Below are 23665 nucleotides of genomic sequence, written 5' to 3' on the forward strand. Positions count from 1 at the left end.
CCATTGAGAGCAACAATTTCAGACTGTACTCTGCCCTCGATGCTTTTATAATCTGTTTTTAACATATTTCTTTGACAGCTGCACACCTTGTTTCCTTGTTTCTTTCCCAGTCCTAATTCTATCCCCCGTGACCTTGGGGGTCGACCATTTCTGCTGTTTAATCTCTCCTGCCTTCCCCCGTGTGACAGACTGTCTTTATGTCCTTGTCTCACCCCCACCTTGCTCACAACCTGTTACATTTCTGATGGGTCTCAGACCTCTGTAACTTTCACTGCACCCCCTGGGTCAATGGCACGAGTTTTGAATTATCTTCCTCCTGAGATAATCAGAAATCTTTCTGGTTGCAGTTTCCCCCTGATTTTCTTTTGAAAAGCAGAGCATTTGTGTCAGAGTCAAGTATTTGTGAACCTTCATCCACAATTCCGAGCATTTGGATGTAATTTGTGACCCTCCCACCGATGTGTAATGTTACTGGATTGGCCATGCTAACATGGCTGCAGTGTGCAATATATGTGGGTTGGGCGAGCCATGGTTAATGTGGGGTTATGGGGGTAGGATGGGTGAGCAGGTCATTGCAGACATGATGGGCTGAATAGACTCTTTCTGCACCCACTAGACTCTGTGATTCTAACTAGTTGCGGGTTTTGTCCCATTTTCCTCATGCCAGGTTCATTCAACTCACACATATGATTCTGTGGGTGCTCACTCACTCATTTCCTTCAGTTTTACATCAATTTCACACTGTATGTGAGGGTGGGAATGGATTTGTAAATATAAATACTCCAACTGAAAACCCCCACAGGTTAGGAACTGTTTCTGCTCCTTTCATCACTCACAAGGAACAGGAAAGTAAAGGTTCCGTCACAAATCTTACAGGAACATAGTGGTTATAATCACCAGGAAAGGCTGAATAGCTCAAAACGCTTTTCTCAAGAAAAGAGGAGGCTCAGAAACAGCGTGGTACAAGTAGAAAGCTTTGAGTCTGTGTTGTCAGAGATTAGTGGTTGAAAACATTGGGTTGGAAGCATGTTTCACTGCACTAGATCATCAAAGATGCAATCTAAATGTGCATCTTTCTTTCTATCTACCTGAGTTAACAATCAGATGGACAGGTCAACGTCTGTGTGTCTTACCAAATCCCTGATTGAATGTCTTCCCCCACAAACTCAGGTGTCTCGCCACTCACTGGGTCACGGAGAAACTCTGCCGTTACAATGAGAACGGTCTTTGCTGTCACCTCTCCTCGTGCTTCCACCTAATCCCCACTGCCCTTCATTAAATCCCAGTTGCCTCTAGTCCACCCACATGGGCACGTTGAAGAGCATGACAGGAGAATGGATTGAAACCGAGAGTTCAATGTCAGAATGAAAGAGGAAGAAGGAAATAAAAGGTGATTGTGGATCCCAGGGGATACAGACTCCAGGATTAGTCCTTGTGGGCATTCCTGCAGTAATACAAGACAGCATTCCATGATGAGAGTTAAATCCGGGTGGCAGGAGAGGGAGCCACTGAACATGAGCAGGTTTAATTCAAACACAGGAGGTTTGTTCAGTCGGTAACAGTGTGTTCGACATGGAGGTGAAGTGAGCAGTGAGGGGAAATGTAACAACAAGCTGCCAATGGATAACTTTCATTGGAACAGGAGGAGGCCATTCAGCCCCTCAACTCTGCTCTGCCATTCATGATGATATGATGATCATAGCTGATGTGTGACCTAACGTACAACTTTCAAACCTCTCTAATTTCATCAATAAACTCCTCTGCAACAGACGAGTTTTGGAAAACTAAACATCTGCAAATGCTGGGACATCAGAAACAAAATCAGAAATTGCTGGAAAAATTGAGGAGGTCTGGCAGCATCTGTGGAGACTGAACCATTCGTGTCCAGTGATCAGTCAGGTGACCAGTTGCAGCTGACCATTCTGCTGTTTCTGTAACACTGGAATAGGTTCTGGTGCGAGGGGAATGAGATTGTCAATAATAACTGAGAAAACAGGAGGATGTACTCAATCAGAATTAGAAATTCACTTACCCCTCCCAGCGGGACAGTCACCGACACAGTCACACTGCGGAGAGGTCGTTCACCTGCCCCACGTATGGGGACTTACTCGATCTTACAATCTGCTGAGGCACCAGAGATGGCACAGTGGATTTAGACCCTTCACCTGCTCCATGTGTGAGAAAGGATTCATTCAAATCTCTCACGAGCGGAGACATTAGTACATTCCCACCGGGGAGAGGCCATTCACCTTCTCAGTGTGGGGGCAAGGAATCACTCAGTCCTCTGACCTGCTGAAACACCAGCGAGCTCACTCTGGGGAAAAGATCATTCACTTGCTCCCAGTGTGGAGGGAGATTCACTCAAATTCAGCACCTGTGCAGTCCCCAGTGAGCCCACACAGGGGGAGAGGACATTCAGGTGGTCAGTGTGGGAGAGGGGATTCAGTGATTCATCCCTCCTGCTGAGACCTCAAGGAGCCCACACAGGGGAGAGGCCATTCAGATGCTTAGTGTGGGAGAAGGGATTCAGTGATTCATCCTGCCTCCGAGACTCCAGCAGGTTCACTCTGGGTAGGAGCTGTTCACCCCTCTGTGTGACAAGGGATTTGCTGCGTCCTCAACACAATTGAGAGACCAGTGAGTGCACACAGGGAAGTGATCATCCCCCTGCTCCGTGTGGGGTAGAGTTCACACATCACTGTAGGACTCAGATTCTGCAGTTACTGTTCATCAGAGACAGGACTGCACCTTGTACATGATGACACTGTTGGAGAATTGTTGTGGTTGTTAACCACATTAATTGGGCTGGAGTTGACTGAACTTACATTGCCACTTTCTGAACCTCAGGATGTCTCTCTGGGCAGTAAGTCTCCACAAACAGCATGTGACAATGAGCAGGGATCATCTGCTTTGATTTAAATTGTGACTGTAGCACGGCTGCTTCACAGCATCAGGCACAAGGTTGGAGTCCAGCCTTGGTCAACGGCCTGTGTGGAGTTCCCACATTCTCCCCAGTATAGTGTGGGTCCCCCTGAGGTGCTCTAGTTTCCTCCCACAGCCCACAGATGTGCAGGTTAGGTGGATCAGTCGTGCTAACTTGTCCACAGTATCCAGGATTGTGCAGACTCAGTGGATCAGCCACGGAAAATGCAGTGTTACAGTGAGAGAGTGCTCTGGGCTTGATGTTCTTTTGATGGTCGGTGGGGTCTGATGGGCCAAGGCTCTCCTTCCACACTGTAGGGATTTTATTCTCTGATGGAGGATAAAGGCTACACAGCAGGGTATCCTTAGAGAAGGAGCATGTGGTGTGCATCAGTGCTCTCGATGCCTTTAGATAGAGGTAGGCACCGTAGGGGATACAGTACTTTATCTCCACCGCAGACGCCCTCCCCACAACTCTACATTGATTTAGTCCCTTCTCACTCTGCACTTGCAATGGTTTGCTTGGCCCGTAATGGGCTTTGTTTGGAAATATTCAATTGGTTTACTGCTGGTGATATGTCTAGATTAGAGTGGTGCTGGAAAAGCACAGCAGGTCAGGCAGGATCAGAGGAGCTGGAAAAATCAATGTTTTGGCAAAAGGCCTTTTCCAGCACCACTCTAATCTTGGCTCTGTTTTCCAGCATCTGCAGTCCTCACTTTTGCACTGCTGGTGATTATATGTTAACCAAAAGCAAAATGGCATAATGATGATTTTGATGGTGGGAAGGTTGCTGTGCTCAGATTTCTGGGTCGGAAAAATGGGGAAAAAGAACGCTTCACAGCTAACAGAACGAGAACTGAAAAGCTATTAAATCAAACCAAAGGTTCAGACAGGGAGGGAATATTTCCCTGGAGTTTGAGTAGCTGGAAAGAGATGGCGTCTTGGAATAGACAGGATTTTGTTTTACAGGAGGTTGAAAGCTTTAAAACTGTTATATTCAGACAGTTCAATTTATTTTCTTTAATTTTATTTGCGGTGCAAAAAGCTTTTACCACATTTTAAAGCCAAAATTTACAAACCTTGTGTTAAAGATAAATGTTAAATAAAATCAATCAAACCATCCCTCACTGAAAACTGTTGTGGAAGTGCAATCTCCTGGAGAATCCCTGCCCCCTTCTTCCTACCCGGGCTCCATGACTATATACATACCTGGGAGATAGCAGCAGGAGGAGACCATTCAGCCTTTCAATCCTGCTCCACCATTCAATGGGAAACAGCTGACCATCCAGCTCAGTCTCCTGTTCCTGCTCTGTTCCAATCCCCTTTCATGGCTTTACCTTGAAGAACTATATCTACGTCCTCCTCTGGTTTCACTGCCTTTTGTTCCAGTGGCGTTGCTGTGTTACTGTGTGGGTGTCGGCAGGGGTAATGTGATGGTGCTGCCTCCTGGAGGATGCACTCAGCATCCCTCATCATCCTGCAGTAACATCAATTGGGTTTCAGCAACTTGAGATAGAACCCATTTCCAGGATATGGGCATCACTGGCTCAGCCAGCATTTATTCCCCATCTCTAGTTACCCTTGAGAAGATGGTAGTGAGCTGCTGTCTTGTACAATTCACAGTCCATTTGGCGCAGAGAGACCGACAATGCTGGGAGGGAGAGTGTTGCAGGATTTTGGCCCAGTGATTCTCCATCTTTGGTTCTTCAAACGTTGTTTAACTTAATCACTATCTGCACGTGATTTTGAGATTTCAGTCTGCAAATCTTCACCATCTACCACCCTGTGTAAAGGAATATGTACAGATTAGAAATTCAGAACAGACAATTCTAGTTTCTCTGGAATATCTTTTTCCCCCTTCTTCCCCCAAAGCTGTAACCCTCCAGCCCACTTACTCTCTCCAACCATTCTGACTCTGCTACCCCTAATGTACACCCTCCCAATTCTCATAGCATTACTGATAAACAGATCCATGCCACCACTTCCCGTCCCTGGTTAGACTCTGCACCCTTTCTGGGTTCACTTCCTTTCCCTTCAATTGCTGCAAGTCAATAATGTAACAGCAGAATGAAACAAAAGGAAACAGAAAGGGAGGTGGCAGATCCTGGACAGAAGAGGAACCTTCAGTCTGGGAGAATGGGTCGGATTCTTCCTTGTTTCCCATTGGTCAATTCCCAGTGTTATGACAAGTTGCGAATGGAACTTGGTCCCATCGAGGCGTAGTGACACTTTGACCACCCCCCCCCCCCAACTGATCAACACTATAGGCAGATGCGTCCCTTCTCCAGCCAATCACAGTGTGAAATGCTTTCCGCTAGTTACCCCAAAGAACATGCTCCAAAACCCACCCACATTCTGTACGTGTACAGTGCTGGGTTTCCCCACACACGTGTGGCCCCTGCCTCAGGGACTGTGGGAGTTGTAGTCCCCATGAAGCCTCTGGAGACCTGTCCCTGGAAAGTGAAAGAAAGTGTGGGCTGGAGGGTGTTGTGTATAGGATATCTATTCAGACACACAGGACATGTGGGCTGTCACTGGGATTTACTGAGACACCCGGACTTCTGACGTAAGGAATATACATTCAGCTAATTGCGGGGTGGGGAGGTTAATAATGGGCAGCAGATTTTAAGCAGAGGTGGCTCAGTGGCTAGCACTGCTGTCTCACAGCGTCAGGGACCCGGGTTTGATTCCAGCGTTAGGCAACTGTGTGGAATTTACACATTCTCCCCATGTCTGCATGGTTTTGTTCGGTGCTCCAGTTTCCTCCCACAGTCCAAAGATGTGCAGGTTAGGTGGATTGGTCATGCCAAATTGCTCACAGGGTCCATGCATGTGCTGGTTAGGCAATTAGCCACAGGAAATGCAGGGTTACAGGAAATGGGTGGGTCTGAATGGGATGCTCATCATAGCGTTGGTGTGGAATCAATGGATTAATACACTGTTTCTGCACTATTGGGACTCTATTCTATTCTCATGAAGAAGCATGTACCTATCTCAATGTGTTGTGAATCTGTGGAATTTCAAAATGCAGTGGATGCCAAGACATGAGCAAGTTTAATGAAGAGATACAGATGTTGAATTCGCAATGAGTTGAAGTGTGAGAGAGAGCAGGCGGGAAAACCCAGCTGAGACCGAGGTGAGCTCAATCATCACCGTATTAAATGGTGGAGCTGGTTCGAAGGGCTGCATTGCCTCCCCTGTGCCCAGGGCTTATCTTCTTACGGTAATAACTGGAAAGCTGAATCCAAAACTCACCAACTTCACCAAAGGAGATTTGCAGAAACAGCAAGATAGTCAGGTGGATTAGCGTTCCAAACTTAGGTAGTGAGGAAGGGTGTAGGAGATAATGATTTTGCAATTTTAAACTGAGGGGTGACAGTGATTTATGGTTTTAGACTGTGTAGTACATTCACAGCGTCCAGAATACTCTGTTGTGAATATCTATCCTGTACTTTATTACAAAGCCAAGGTCGCTGACAATGAAATCCAAAACACCCAGGAAACATCGCCTCACCTCGTAATCTGATAAAAAGACTTGTCATAAGTCTGGTTGAATTTAGAACACAGATGGAAAGCAGGAGATTAAATCCAATCCCAAGATACTGTGCTTAAACAAAGGAGACTACAATAGGATGAGGCAGGAGTTGGCTAATGCAGATTGCAAGTAAAGATTTTACTGTGGGACAGTTGACAGACAGTGGAGGACTATCAAAGTAATTTTTCAAATTTCTCAGCAAAAGTATATATCAGTGAAAAGGAAGGACTGCAGGAAAAGGAATAATCTGCCATGTCTAAGGAAATAAGGGAGTCTATGAAATTGAATTAGAAGGCATACAAATTGGCAAAGACCAAGGATAAATTCAGAGATTAGAAAAACTTCAAAGATCAACAGAAAGCATGATGGAATTGGCGATAAAAAGTGATGGAGTAGCTATCCCCAGGGACAGAATAGCAGTTTACACTGCTTGAGGGAAACCTATTGTTTGGGGAACATATGGCCTCTGTAATTGTTGAAGCACTTAACTGTTACCATAGAGATAATCCTGATCAAGTTAAAAATCACAGCACACCCCAAAAGCTTGTACTTCCAAATAAACCTGTTGGACTATAACCTGGTGATGTGTGGTTTTAACTTTGTCCATCCCACCCCAACCCTGGCTCCTGCACATCACCATCCCGATAGACAGCCCCACGGAAACTGAAGTGCCTGTCAGGTACTTGAGGGAGCCACGGAGGTGTGGGCGAGGGGTGTGTGGTTTAACCACAAAGTGCTGAACTGAACTAGACTTTTGAACTGCCGTTGCCATGGAGATAATATTGCGAGACAGTCTGTATTCAAAGTCACAAACCACAAAATGTATAAGAAGGGGAGCCATATATCGGACAGGCGGGGAGTTACCTGATGCTGCCTGAAGGCGTTTTGTATGTACACTATCCAGGTAGCTGCCGTGTCTCATCAATAAAGACTCAAAGAAGACCTCTCAGAGTTCTGTGCCTCGTTATTCCTATCCAGCAGAGTTCAGGAATATGAGTACACAGCAGTCAGTCTTCACAGTGGAGGACACAAAGAACATCCTGATGAAGGGCTTTTGCCCGAAACGTCGATTCTGAAGCTACTTTGATGCTGCCTGAACTGCTGTGCTCTTCCAGCACCACTAATCCAGACACGAAGAACATGCCAGTAATTGATAAGGAGACTGAGGAAGGTGAGGACCAAGAAACAACCATTATCATGAAAGTGTTAGAGCTGGGCAAACTAATGGAGCTAAAGGTAAACAAGTCTCCTTGCCCTGATGGAATACATCCCATGATACCAACAGAGTTAGGGGGAGAAATAGCAAATGCACTTAGAGTTATAGCGTCCTGCAGCAGAGACAGGCCCTTTGGCCCAAGCCAATCAGAATGTCCATCCACGCTAACCCCATTTCCTTGCACTTGGCCCATCTGCTTCTGAAACTTTCCTATCCATGTATATGTCCAAATGTCTTTTACGTGTTGTTAATATACCCACCTCAACCACTTCCACTGGCAGCTCATTCCATATACATACCACCTTTGTGTAGAACAGTTGCCCCTCAGGTTCCCATGTATTCTTTCTCCTCTAACTTTAACCTGATGCCCTCCAATCCTTGAGTCCCTGTGAAAAAGACCGAGTGCATTCACCTTACCCATGCCTCTCATGGTCTTATTACTTCTATAAAATATTCCCCCGCAGTTTCTTCTGCTTTAAACAAAAAAGCCCTCACTTGTCCAACCTCTCCCTGTACCTCAGACCCCTGAGACCTGGCATCATCCTTGTAAATTTCTTCTTCACCTTTCCAGTTGAATAACTGAAACCTACACTGCACTCATCAAATTTCCTGTGTTTCCCCATGGCACTGGAACCGATGTGACAACACCAATGGATTACAATCAAGGATCGATAATTCACTCCATTACAACAATCCCATTTTCATAACTTTTTCCCATGATGCAGGAATCCTTTTGTCTTTCTGGTTTTATGGTTAATTGTCCTCATACAAAACCAATCTGTGGCTTACCTGTTCCAGGGAAATGTGCCATGATTGTTTAGACTTTCAAAAACCAATGAAATCTCTCTCCACAGTCCCCACGCTAACATGGACTTCGCTGTCTCAGAACTTTTTTCCAGCCACACTGACATTTTAAATATTCGTCCACGGACAGAATGCACCACCTTCCCATCCAGATGAAAAGGTCAATGATATTCAGATCGGCACGGATTCAGTAACATGAAGTTCAATTTGAATTTCTCAATACTCTATAACAGAGAAAACAGAAAGTGCTGGAGATCCTCAACAGGTCTGGCAGTATCTGAAACGGTGACAGATGCAGGAAACATTGCAGCCTTGAAGAAGTATTTAGATGATCACACCAGGCATGTGTGCTTGATGATTATGGATAAGATGGGGACAGGGATCCCTTTCTGGAAGGGCCTTGGTGAGACCACACCTGGAGTATTGTATACACCTTTGTTCCCCTTTTCCAAGGAAGGCTCTCCTGGTTATTGAGAGAGTGTAAAGGAGGATCACCAGATGAGTCCTGGGATGTGAAGATAGTTAAGGACTGCAGATGCTGGAAGTCAGAGTCTGTACAATGTGGACCTGGGGAGGTGCAGCAGGTCAGGAAGCATCAGAGGAGCAGGAAGATGAATGTTTTGGGTCAGGACCCTTTGTCAGTCCTGATAAATAGCCCTGACCCGAAACTTCACCTTTCCAGCCCCATCGTATTCATGCTTGTCATCAAGCACCTATTTATTCTAGTGCCACGTTCTGGCACACAGCGTGTAACCGATATTGTAGTGCCTGGTGTGATCATCTAAACACTTCTTCAAGGCTGCAATGTTTCCTGCATCTGTCACCATTTCAGATGCTGACAGACTTGCTGAGGATCTCCAGCGCTTTTTGTTTTTATTGCAGGTTTCCACCATTTTGCTGAAGCACAGAGTCATTGACATGTAAACAGCTCCATATTTTGTTGACTCACATTCCTGGGATGTCAGGACTGATGGCTGAACAGCGACTCAATCTTCGTTTAATCCTCCTTTCCTTTGGCTTTCTGAGCCGCTAACTCCATCACTAATATTCTACCTCCCATTCCCTGTCCTGAATCTGACCCATATAAGTCTACACTTTAGTTCCCATCCCCCTGTTAGACTAGTTACAAACTCACCAACAGAACTGGCAAAAGCCCCCACCAGATTTGTCTCAGCTCTGCCCGGGGTAACCGGTCAGGCTGGTATTGGTCCCACCTAACCCAGAAACAGTCCCAGTGCCTGAAGAATCAAAACCCTTCTGTGGTACACCATTTCCCCAGTCACAGATCCAGCTGATCTACCTTCTCATTCCTGCTCTCATTAGCACATGGCACTGGGAGTAAGTCTGACATTATTACATTTCAGGAGCTACATTTTAATGCATCTCTGCTTTCCCTATGTCCAGCTTTCAGGCCCTCATCCCTCTGTTTAGCGATGTCCTTGGTATCTGTGTGTTGCACGACCACGGCCTGTTTACCCTCCAGCTCCAGAATGTCCTGCAGCCACTCCATGATATCATGGATCTTGGCACCAGGGAGATTACATACCATCCTCGATTCATCTCTGTGGGCAGAGAAGTGCCTGGCTGTACCCCTGATTATTGAATCCCCTGTCACTATAGCCTTGCCACTCTCATTCCTCTTGTTCTGATCATCAGAGCTCTCTGTGGTGTCATGAACCTGGCTGATGCTGATTTCCCGAGAAGCCACCCCACCCATTCCCGCCCTTACAGAATCCCAAGTGGTATACAGTATCTGTATGAGAAGGGGATAACAACAGGGGACTCCTGTACTCACTTCCTGAGCCTTTTACTAGATCTGATGTTCACCCATTCCCTTTCTGCCTGTGTAACCCTCACCTGCAGTGTGACTAACTCACTAAACGTGCGGTCCATAACATTCTCAGTATTGCAGATGCTCCACAGTGAGTCCACTCTCAGCTCCAGCTCTGAAAAGCAGTTTCCCAGTAGCTACAGATGGGAACCCTTCCTGCACAAATAGCCGTCAGGGACACTGGAAGCGGCCCTTATTTCCCACATTGTGCAAGAGGAGCACACCACGGGTCTGAGGGCTCCTGTCACAACGTCTCTCTACATTCATCTAGTTACTCCCATTAAGAGAATTTAAATGAGTGAGTAACCTTCCTTCACTTCAAACAATGTCCATTATAATAACAAAAAAAATCTTTACTTCAGCTGATATGTCATACTTTAAAACCTTAAATACTCCACAGGGATCACTGACAAATTGGCTATTCCCATTGAGACTGTGAATTTCTGAAAGGCCTGAACTAAAACGGAGTTTCAGCTTCACCTTCTCCCTGTCTCACCTCACTATTTACACCCAACTCCAAAACACTCTCATTGAGCCAAGCAGCCCTCACAGTGCAGTCCTGTCATTTTCATTGTCTGCTCACACCTACACTGGACTGTTCCAATGCACCTCAATGGGAGCTCAGGACCAGCATTGCATCTTTCAATTCAGCCCTTTGTAACCCCAGAGTCAAAATGGACTTTAGCAGTTTCTGAATGAACAGACAGTTGTCAGAATCTGGAACGTTCCACCTGAAATGGTGCTGGAATTTGAATCCACGAGAAATTTGCAGTGAATTAGAAGTAGGGAGTTTACAGATTAACATTACAAAGTGGATGATTGAGACTAAATCTAACAGTTCCTGCAAAAAGACGAGGTGTAATTTGGATAAATCTGTGCTCCCTCTCAGGCCAATACCACCTTCCACAGGTAGGGGGCCAAGAATTGAAGACATACCCCAAGGGTGATCCAACCATGGACTTGAACATCTTTCTGCTTTTGGCTTGACAAAAATATTGAAGATATTTTCCCACAGACAGAACAGACAAACCTTTCTCGTTCCACAGTTAAATGCCAATGATATTCAGATCCCGATGACTCTGCTGACTGTAGAAACTTGTTTATTGAGATCCCTGTCTCAATTATTCTCAATTAATATCCTATAACATGAATTCACAAAACAAAGCTCACAGTCAGTGCAAGATGAATAGTGAAGACAAACACTTCTCTCGGTATGTGTTTGATGTGTAAATGCTCCTCTTCAAATCACCCCTCCCCCACCCAGGAAGAGGACACGTGCATGCTCCTTGCTGTACCTTGCCCCAAATAAAGATGGTGGACAGAACCCAGGACCTTTCACTGCCTGAGGCCCAAGCCATCTTCCCCTTTGCTGCAAACGTGGGACCAAGAGTTTCTAATTTAGACTAACTATCTGCCCAGAGTGTAACTAAACCCTCCCAGTCTACACGGATACATTTCATCTGGTTCCTGCTGCCACTCTCCCCTTTCCGCCTCCTACACATACCATGGGTTATCGCGGGTCCAGTGACCCTTCCTCAGAACCGATGACAGCTGGGAAAATTAGAATCCCTTCAGGAAACAGGCCCTTTGGCCCAACAATTCCACACCCACCCTCCGAAGTTTATCCCACCCAGACACATTCTCCTATTACTCTCCATTTCCCCGAACGAATGCACATCCCTGAACCCTACGGGAACCTTAGCTGGGCCAATTCACCGAACCTACAGATCTTTGGACTATAGGAGATAGGGGTTAAAGAGTAAATAATAGGTGGGGACAGAGCCCAAAGAGACACAGGAACAATTGGAAAGATAAAGGAGTGGGAAGGTGGAAAGCTGTTAATGGAGGAGACACGAACCTTCCAGCATCTCAGTGGCGGTTGTGGAAATGGCGGCTGATGATCTACATTGTGCCTGCAAAAAAAGACCCTGAGCTTCCAGTTGCCTGCTCTTTAACACACAAGACTGTTCCCTGTCCAACATCTCTGTCTCATGCTTACTGCAGTGTTCCAGTGAAGCTTGATGCAAGCTGGAAGAACACTTCAGAACATACCCAAATGGCTTCCTATTTCAAAGACTGCAATTTCCCCTCACATGTGGTCAACAATGCCCTCCAGTGTATCTCCTCCACTTCCCACACCACTGCCCTTGAACCCCACCCCTCCAAATGCAACAAAGATGGAATCCCACCATCCTCACCTTCCACCCAGATATAACGCATCATCCTTTGCTCTTTCCACCATCAGATCCAACCCCCTGAGAGATATTTCCCTCCCCACCCCTTTCAGCATTCCACAGAGACCATACCTTCTGTGACTTCCACGTTAGATCACGGTCCCCACCAACCCACCCTCCACTCCAAGCACCTTCGCTTGCCACTGCAAGAGGTGGAAAACCTGTGCCCACACCTTCCCCTCACCTCCATCCAAGGCACCACTGGATCCTCCCACATCCAGCAGAGATTTCCCTGCCCACCCAAACACCTCACCTATTGTGTCCCTTGCTCTCAGGACACCAAATTGTGGAATATTTCAGGGAACATTTCTGGGACACATGCACCAACCAACCCCACCGCCCTGTGGCCGACCACTTCAGCTACCCCCCACCCCATCCGCCACCACGCTGCCAAGGACATGCAAGCCCCCCATCCCAAATCCGAGCCACCCGACACCTGGAGGAAGAACACCTCATCTTCCACCTTGGGAACTTTCAACCTCAAGGCATCAAGGTTTCCTCATCTCCCACTCCCCCAACTTATCTCAGATTCAACCCTCCAACTCGGCACTGGCCTCTTGAACAGTCCCACCTGCCCATCTTCCTTTCCAATTATCCATTCCACCCTCTCACCACGACCCTCCATCTACAACCACCTATTGCCACCCTAGCTCCCTTCCCCCAACCCCAAACACACCTCCCTATTTATCTCTCAGCCGTATTCCACCACCTACATTTCTGATGAAGTGCTGACATGCCCAATACATCAATTCTCCTGCTCCTTGGATGCTGCGTGATCTGCTGTGCTTTTCCAGCATCACACTTTAACACAAACTGGAAGAACAACACCTCATCTCCCACTCGGGGACCCTGCAATCCTCTGGCTTCAATATCAAATTCAATAATTTTAGGTCCTGAACTCTCCTACGTCCTAGTGTCTTTGCCCCCTACCCCACATACCAGGCCTTGTTATTACGTAGCCTTCCATTACACACTACCTATGGTTAGCCACTAACAGTCCCCATAAACAGCTATTCACCCTCCCCCCGTCAGATCGTTATCCACTCCTTTGTCCAAATGCTCTTATCTCTCTCTTTGGCCTCTACCCCCACTTATCATTTACTCCTTAACCCCTACCTTCTGCATAAAAACAGACTTTTTTTCTCAGTAACATCAGTTCCTGAGGAAGCGTCACTGGATCGAAAATGCGAACTGATTTCTTTTCACAGATGCTGCCTGATCTGTTGAGCTTTTCCAGTACCTTCTGGTTGTTGTGTGTGATTTACAGCATCCGAAGTTCTTTTGGTTCTAATTTACCCGGAGTATCTAATTCAGGTTCAACAGACTGAAAGAGTGTTTATCAACCTTCCCAGTCCACACTAACTCCATCTCTCTCCCAGTATCTGCTGTCTCTCCCACTCCTTCACATTCAGTCCCCCCTCACAGTGACACTGCGCCTGCAAAGCTGATGGTCATGTGTTGGCCTGCTGGACCCATCCCTCATTCACTCCCATTGGCTGGAGGATCATACCAACTCTCCTATTGGTCTGAAGCTGTGTCAATCAGCCAGGCCCCATTGTGACCTGAGTGGTGGGATCCTCCCAGGTGCATCAGAGGCTGAGGGGTGACCTCATAGAGGTTTATAAAACCATGAGGGGCCTGGGGAGGATAAATAGACAAGGTCATTTCCCTGGGGTCGGGGAGTCCAGAATGAGAGGGCATAGGTTTAAGATGAGAGGAGAAGAATTTAAAATGGATCTGAGGGGCAATTATTTGTCCCCACTGAGGTTGGTGCGTGTATGGAATCTTCTGTCGGGAAGTGGAGGATGTTGGTACAATTAAACCATTTGGCATCTGGATGGGTATATGAATAGGAAGGGTGTAGAGTGATATGTGCCAAGTGTTGGCAAATGGGTCTAGAGTAGGTTGGGATATCTGGTCAGCATGGACCAGTTTAACCAAAGGGTTTATTTTCATGCTGTACATCTCTATAGCTCTGCCCTGTGATGAGCTTCATCATTCACAGTGAATGGGTCAGTATCACAGAGCACAGGGACTGGAGGCTATTCTGCCCATTGGGGCTATACTCTCTCCTTCTGGAGATGGTGCCAGTCAGTCCCAACTCACCTCCCATTTGGACATAGCCCTCCAAATCTTTCCTTAAAAATGTTAAATTTCAAATTTGTTTTGACAATAACTACTGAATCTGCATCCAGCTGTCGGTCAAACTGTTCCAGATGCTCAGAACTTAGTGAGTAAAATAATCTTCACAGTTTTCTTTGCATTATTTGCCAGTTACCTGAAAATAGTTGCTAAAAATTGTGACGTTAAAAATTTCTCACTCTGTCTCTCTGTAAAAGAATACCCTGGAATCAAATCAACTCCTGGTCAAAATTACTGCTTAACCTTCTCAGCTCTAAGGAGAATTGTCTGGCCTTCTGCTAACTCTCCATAAAAGAGAAACCTATCTTAATTTTAATTTATGAGTGCCATAGAGATGTACAGCACAGAAACAGACCCTTCAGTTCAACTTGTCCATGCTGACCAGATATCCTAAATTAATCTCGTCCCATATGCCAGCACTTGGCCCATAGCCTTCTAAACCTTTCCCAATCACATATCCAGTGAGATGCCTTTTAAATGTTGTAACTGTACTCGCCTCCACATTTTCTCTGGCATCTCATTCCATACACATACTATGTTCAGCTTGAAACTTTGCCCCTAATATCCCTTTTCAATCTTTTCCCTCATGCCTGTGCTTTCTAGTTTTGGACTCACCTAAACAGGAATAAGACCCTGGCTGTTGACCCTATCCATGCCCCTCACGATTTTATCGACCTCTATGGTCACCTCTCAGCATCCGATTCTCCAGTGAAAACAGCCTCAGTCTATTCAGCCTCAGTCTATTCAGCCTCTCCCTATAACTCAATCCCTCAACCCTGGCAACATCTTTGCATCTTTTCTGAATCTTTTCAAGTTTCACAATATCATTCCAATAGCGGGGAGACCAGGACTGAAAGCAGAATTCCAGAAGTGGCTGAATGAATGTCCTGTACAGCCGCAAAATGACGTCACAACACCTGTACGTAATGCACTGACCAATAAAGGCAAGTACACCAAACACTTTCTTCACTACCCTGCCTATCTATGATTCCACTTTCAAGGAATTATGAACCTGCACTCCAAGATCTCTTTGTTCAGCAACACTCCCCAGGACCTTCCCATTAAGTGTAGAAGTCCTGCCCAGATTTGCTTTTCCAAAATGCAGAATCTCACACATATCTAAATTAAACTGCACCTGCCACTCCTCAGCCCATTTGATCAGAGTCTCATTGTACTTTCAGGTAACTTTGCTATCCATTGCACCTCCAATTTTGGTGTCTATTGTAAACCTACAAACCATAGCTCCTGTATTCACATAGAAATCAATTATATAAATGGCAAAAAGCAGTGGACCCAGTACCCAGCCTGACAGCATATTGCTCACAACAGGCTTCCAGTCCAAAAAGCATCCTGCACTATGACACTGACTGCTCAGCAAGGTTAGAGCTCATGGAATACAGGGAGATCTAACCATTTGGATACAGAACTGGCTCAAAGGCAGAAGACAGAGGGTGGTGATGGAGGGTTGCTTTTCAGACTGGAGGCCTGTGACTCGTGGAGTGTTACAAGGATCACTGCTGGATCCACTACCTTTCGTCATTTATATTAATGACTTAGATGTGAACATAGGAGGTATAGTTAGTGAGATGACACCAAAACTGGAGGGGTAGTGGACAGTGAAACAGATTACCTCAGAGTACAATGGGATCTTGATCAGATGGGTGAATGGGCTGAGGAGTGGTATTTTGGGAAAGCAAATCTTAGCAGGACATATACACTTAATGGTAAGGTTCTGAGGAGTGTTACTGAACAAAGAGGCCTTGGAGTGCAGGTAGATAGGATAGTGAAGGCGGCATTTGGTATGCTTGCCTTTCTTGGACAATGTATTGAGTACAGGAGTTGTGAGGTCATGTTGCAGCTGTACAGGACATTGGTTAGGCCACTTTTGGAACGTGGCGTACAAATCTGGTCACCCTCCTATTGGAAGGATGTTGTGAAACTTGAAAGGGTTCAAAAAAGATTTACAAGAACGTTGCCAGGGTTGGAGGATTTGAGCTCGGCTGGGGGTTGAATAGAGGTTGAATAAACTGGGGCTGTATTCCCTGCAGCGTCGGAGGCTGAGAGGTGATCTTATCTATGTATATAAAAACATGAGGTGCATGGATAGGATAAATAGACAAAGTCTTTTCCCTGGCGTGGGGGATCCTAGCACTAGAGGGCAGAGGTTTATGGCATGAGAGGAAAGGCTTTAAAGAGACTTGAGAGGCAACGTTTTCACACAGAGGGTGGTACGTGTATGGACTGAGCTGCCAGAGGAAGTGGTGGAGCCCATTACGATTGCAACATTTAAAAGGCATCTTCATGTGTATATGAATAGGAAGGATATGGGCCGGGTGCTGACAGGGGGGACTAGATTGCATTGCGATATCTGATCAGCATGTACTGGTTGGACGGACGGGTCTCTGTTTCTGTGCTGTCCATCTATGATTCTTTGACCTTCCAGCCAATTCCGTATCCAAACAGCTAGTTCCGCCAGAATTCTATGGTATTGAACCTGCTAACCAGTGTGTTATGTGAAACCTTGTGCCTTTCTCAAGTCCAAGTTAATGATTTCAATACAAAAGCCATGCTGACTCTCCCGAATCATTTCTTGCCTTTCCAATGACATGTAAATCCTGTCCCGGAAAATCCCTTCCAACAACTTCTCTGCCACTGACTTCAGGCTCACCGGTCGAGAGTTCCCTGGCTTTTCCTTACCACCTTTCTCAAATAATGGCACCCATCTTCCAGCACCTCACCTGTGGCGATCGAGGATACAAATATCGCAGCGAGAAGCCCAGCAAAAGCGTCCCTAATTACCCACAAAGTTCTGGGATACACCTGATCAGATTCCAGGGATTTATCCACCTTTATGCATTTTAAGACATCTAGTACCTCCTGCTCTGTAATATGTACACTTGCCAAGTTATCACTATTTATTTCTCCAACTTCTCTAACTTCCATATCCCCTTTTAGTAAAAACTGACATGAAATACTTACAGAATCTCTCCCACCTCCTGCTGTTCCATAGACAGTCTTGTCGATCTTTGAGGGTCGCTTTTCTCTGCCTCGTTATTGTTTTGTCTTCAGTGTATTTGTAGAATCTCTTTGGATTCTCCTTAAACCTTTTCCCCAAAGCTATCTCATGTCCCCTTTATTGCCTTCTGGTTTCCCGCGAGTATACTCCTACTGCCCTTATAGTCCCCTAGGGACTTACTCAAACCCAGTGGTCTGTACCTGCCATATCCTCCCTTCATTTTCTTGACCAGAGCCTCAATTTCTCAGGTCATGCAGCATTCTCGACCCCTCCCATCTTTGGCCTTAACAGGAACATACTGTCTGTGTAGTCTCATTGTCGCAGGCCTATGGAGGCAATGGCAGATGAGGACAGAGAAACAATCATTATCAGTAAAGAGGTATTGTTGGGAAAGCTAACAACTCATTCTTATCTCTATAATTCCTCTCTAGTCTCAGAACTATCACTATCTCTGCATCAAAAACATCTCAATCTCTGCAACATCCTCCAATCTCTAATCTCCTCCAGTCTCAACACACTGTCTATCTTTCATCTTGTCCACCCTCACAAATCTGTGATGTGCCTTTCTTTAATTCCAGCCTTCAAGATAACCCATTTTTATTTCAGATTCCTGCAGCCAGAGCTCCACAATGTCCTGCTTAACCTCTGTCACATTTTCCTCCAAAAAACATTAATCAATCACCTATCATCTATTCTAATATCACCTTCTCTGACCTGGTTTCTATTGTGGCTTGTCATATTCCTATATTACGCGTCTGTGGTCTGCAGGACAGAAAACGGTTTTGTGGTCCATTGGGTTTATGCTGTAAAGAAATCTCCCAGCTGACTATTTTAATCCCATTTTCCAGCACAGAGCCCATAGACCTGTCAGTGTTGGCCATGCAAATGTGTTCCTAAATAGATTTTAAATGCTTTCAGGATTTCTGTCTCTCGCTCTCTTCCAGACAGTGATGTTTAGTGCAACTGTTGCTCTATGCTATCACCCACAGGGTTCAGAGCAGCTGGGTCTGTGCGAACCACAGATCGCCCACACATTGTGAAGGATGGCAGGGTCCCTGAGAGAGGGCACAGGAGATTTACCAGGATGGTTCAAGGTATGGGGGATTTTAGTTCCAGAATTTGTGGGACTTTTTTAACATTAATTGTTGACGTGACATGTGTTGCTAATACACATCAAGAATAATCATCCACAATTAATGGACTCTCCTTTTCAACCTCTCCCCTTGCCTGCGCTGTGGTAATATTCACGTTAACCACTACCAGACATCTCTCTCTAATGAGAGACCAGTCCTATGGTCGGGTAGGACAATGCTGACTTGATCTTTTACACAGTGATGCCACTGTGCCTCGAGGGTTGGGAGAGGGAATGCTGAAGGCGGTGGATGGCAAACCACTCGGGTACAGTACTTTACCCTGGAGGATGTTCACTTTCTTTAATATTGTTGGGGGGGGGGGGGGTGCACTGATGCAGGCAAGTGGAGAATGTTCCAACACAACCCTGATGTGTACCTTATAGAGAGCAAACAGACATTGGGGAATCAGGGGTTTGGAAAAAACTGAGATTGTTCTCCTTGTAGCAAAGGAAATTTGGGAAGCTGTGACAAAGCAGTTTACAAAAGTTACACATTATAATAATAAACCTTACACCCATCAGCTCATTATACAAGGGTTACAGGACACATGTTGAAGATTTGGGAAGATCTATTGAGAGGATGGTTTGATTCAAAGGAGAACTTTTATTCAGCAAATGGTATTGATCTAGAACACAATACTCTCACACAATATGAATATCCAGGTACTGAAGTATTGAGTAATTCTGTCAGAGTTTGGCGTTACAATGACTGAGATTACCATCTGAATATCTGCCTGTAATACAAGTTTATAAAATCCGTCACTGTCAGTTCAAGTTTGAAACTCATACAATCCCCTCCTCCTGGCCCAGGAGGACTGTACACATTACCCCTGGTGGAGGTCAGCAGGCACTTCAAGGGCAAATCTATGTGGGTTTCTATGAGTTTCCACTTTGGAACTTCATGTGACTGAATATGGGACAGAATGTCCCAAGATTCAATGAGATATAGAGAGCAGGATCTGCTTCCTTTTCTTTCCTTCCGTGCTGCCGCTGTGCCTCCACAATAAGACATGGGGTGTGAAAGGCTCATGCACCTTGATGGGGAAGATGTCTACATTCTGACCAATGGGCAACAAGCTCCTCCCAGTCATGAAACAGAGTATCCCTGAAAGATAGCAACTGCGCATGCTTCCCACTGCCCAGTGCTCACAGTACATGTTTCGAATAATGAGGGGGAAATCTCCTAGAAAAAGCATAACAGGAAAATTCCAAAAGGTTATAAACAGTTTACAGAGAGATATTCACAGGGAACATGGGCAACAAGTTGGCAAATAGAGTATAACTTGGGATAAACTATAGAAAGCTGCACCACAAAGGGACTGGGGGCAAATGAGCAGGAAACACAGAAAGCGAGCACACAGTTACAACATGGAATCAGGAAAGGGAATGGAATGCTGTCCCTTATTTCAAAGAGTTTGCAATATAAGAGTTTGGAGTATATACCTTAGGGAAACTAAACAAATGGCAAGTGAGACCACATCTGGAGTAACGTGATCAGATTTGGTCACTTTAGTTAATGAAATAGAGCAATTTATTGGAGGCATTTCAGAGAAGATCCATTGGGATGATCCCTGTTTTGAAGGGATCATCCTGTCAGCAATGGCTGAATAAGTTGGGAATCTACTCACTGGACTTGGGAAGAATGAGAGGTGATCTCTTTGAAACATAAAGGATTCTGTCAAGGTTTGACAGGGTAAATACGGAGACGATGTGTCCCATTACGGGTGAATCTTGAACCAGATTCTGGATCAGTCGCGGAATCAAGGATTCTGTTTCAGATTTGTCAAGTTAAAGGCAACACCGACACAGGTTAGGGTTTCAGTAGCAATGGAGCTGGCGCGAGAAGGAGACAAGCAACGTTTAAGAGATTGGAATTCCTGGTATTTGTGATTGTGTAGATGTCTGATCAGGTGGTCACCTTGGGGTCCGATATGAAAGCAAGATTGTGAAGAATGTAGTTCTGCCTCAGACACTTCCCAGTGAGAGGGAGGGACACAGCAGTAAGGGAAATGAATTTGGAATAGCAACTGAAGGCAATGGGTTTAACAATTACAGTGTTTCATTGGAGTGAATTGCAGCTAATTGAAGCGTGGTGAGCAATTTGATAACTGAGTAATAGTGGAGTAATGGAGAGGGATGATGGGGAGGGATAGCTGGGCATTGTCAGTGTAGATGTGAAACCTAACACAGTGCTTTTGGGCGATGTTACCTCCTGGCAGTGTGTAGGTGAGAAATAGGACGGGCCAAGGATAGATCCTGGAGGGACACCAAATACAATGAACTCAGAAAGGAAAGGGAGAGTGGAGATGGAGCAGGATTTTCCAATGATGGTGAGGTCAAATATGAGGTTTTAGCCGAATGGGAAAGAAGGACATAACCAGAAAAAACAGACAGACAGATCATGGAACAATATCTGTGAATTGCAATGGGGGTGGATGGGTGGGGGGGGGGGGGAGAGAGCGGTGACAAGCGGGAGGATGAGACAGAGACTTGGAATGTCCATCATTTAGCTACACTAGGGTAAATGGTCAAGATGACCTCAGATAAGGTTTGACAAGAGACTCTAGGAAATGCAAGTTAAGGACTAAAATGAGGAGCACCCTTGTGAGGCAGTTTGGCTCGGTGGGCTAGTGGAGAGGGAGGAAAGAAGCAGAGGCAGCTGATTGGATTGTCTCAATTTTATGGACAGAGAAACTCCATGTGCTCCTCACTCTTGTTGTTGGAGGGGAGGATGTAGGAGACAGGATAATGGACAGTGTTTTTATCTCCAAAACAATAAACAAAACCTGTGATAGTGATTCTAAAAATAAGTGAACAAACCTGTCATATTTATCATTTATCAAGAATATTAAAATATACAACTGAAGTTCAGGTTTGAATCCCAAATCGGTAGAGGGTGGCTCTGAAGTCAAGAAAAAAATAACTGGAATGAAGAATCTACTGTTTGCCATGGAACCATTGGGGATGTTTTTCTGCCATTGACAATGCCCTTGAGGGAAAGAAACCCGACAGAAGGCCATCAAATCACTCATTGTATTAATCACTGCACAGTCTCAACAAAGGAATGAAATTGGATGGACCACATTACATCTACCAATGCACTGGAAAATACAACCACACAATCAGCCCTCTTGACCCTGCAACTTCTGTCTCACTGTGGGCCAACAACAGCAACATAACTGTACTCCAGCCCAGTCTGAAATCTCATCGCCTGATATCCCCCACTCAACCATTAACATCAAGCCAGGGGAATCAACCCTGGTTCAATGGTGAATGCAGGAGGGCATGCCAGGACCAGTACCAGGCATACCTAAAAATGAGGTGCCAACCTGGTGCAGATACCAGACCTGCATGCCAAACAGTACAAGCAACACCAAATAGAACTAAGTGATCCCATAGCCAATAGATTAGATCTGAGCTCTGCAGTTCTGCCACACCAAGTCAAGAAGAGTGATGGACAATTAAACAACTCACTGGAGGAAGCATCACAGATATCCCCACCCTTCCTGATGGAGGGGTCTCACACATCCATTCCACAGATAAGAGGACAGCATTAGCAGCGATTTTCAGCCAGCAGTGCCAAGTGGATGACCCTTCTCCATTGGTCCCTGACATCACAGATATGGATCGAAATGGTTTAAAACTCATTTCAAATCAGATCAAGAAATGGAGAAGTAGTGTAAAGGTAATGGACCCTGCCAATATTCTGGCAATAATACTGTTGGCTGTGCTCCAGCACCTGCTGCCCACCAAGGCAAGTACTGCTCCAGCACTGGCACCTACTGACTTTGTGGAACATTGCTCAGGGATGTTCCAACACAAAAACACAGGGCAGATCCAACTCAGCCAATTCCCCTCCATCAGTCCACACTCGCTCAGCAGTGAAGTGATGGAAGGTGTCATCAACAGTGCTGTCAAGCAACTGCACAGCAATAACCTGCTCAGCGATGCCCAGTTTGGGTTCTGCCAGGGCCACTCAGTTCCTGAGCATGTTACAGACTTGATTCACAAACGGACAAACAGCTGAATGAGGTGAGGATGACAGGCCAGACCCCCTCCAAGTCCACTATTTCGACATCAGTGATATCACCTGACCTCGCCACCGTCTCAGCTCATTTGCTGAAACTCTCATTCATTCCTTTTGTTAACTCTAGATTTCATTATCTAAACCAGCATCCCACATTCACCTTCCCGATAATCTCAAGAATATTAAAAACTCTACTGCCGAAGTGCTCACTTGTACCAAAACTTGCCGATCAATCAAAAGACTCCCATTTATAAGCGACAACAATTTACTTTCGCACCTTTGAATTAATTCCTGGCTGTAATTATTCCTATCTCCCAGCACCACACACCCTTTCATATCTCAATAACTCATTTTAGTTCAGACTCTCAATCATGTGTTTAATTTTGAGTTCACCTGTGTGACTGTTTCTATAGACTGCAAGGGAACATGGTCTGGAATCCCCACTAAGATCTACTTTCTTCCTTTAAGGCATTCTTGAAAAACTGCGTATTTGGCAATGGTTGTGGTCACTGGACACAATATTCTCCATCTGTAGCCTTATGTCAAAAGTTCTCAATAATATTTTTGTGAAATTAAAACCATGATGATTTGCACAGATATCTTCTACTCTTCAATATCGCTGAGTGAATAATCTGTAATGTCACTTACCCAACCACCTTCACCATACAAACTGCAGCAGTACAAGGAAGTCAAACATCACCCTCTCCACAGGCAACAAGGCTTTGGCATTGATCACTGGTTTCTTGGAAGGAGAAATACACAGTTGATGTTTCAGGGAGTGCAATATGAATTACAGGGAATGAAA

The 23665-nt window shown here is 45.5% G+C and overlaps 1 long non-coding RNA gene across 1 annotated transcript; it reads right to left on the bottom strand.

The window, feature by feature from the left end:
• Window positions 1-3429: 3429 nt before the first annotated feature.
• LOC140485501 (uncharacterized) lies at window positions 3430-23605 on the bottom strand. Its single transcript, XR_011962365.1, has 3 exons — window positions 23509-23605; window positions 17902-18027; window positions 3430-4706 (listed from the first exon to the last, which is right to left on the bottom strand). It is a non-coding gene; the product is annotated as an uncharacterized lncRNA (long non-coding RNA).
• Window positions 23606-23665: the final 60 nt, after the last annotated feature.

The sequence above is a fragment of the Chiloscyllium punctatum genome, chromosome 14, assembly GCF_047496795.1.
Source record: "Chiloscyllium punctatum isolate Juve2018m chromosome 14, sChiPun1.3, whole genome shotgun sequence".
Taxonomy (NCBI): Eukaryota; Metazoa; Chordata; class Chondrichthyes; order Orectolobiformes; family Hemiscylliidae; genus Chiloscyllium; species Chiloscyllium punctatum.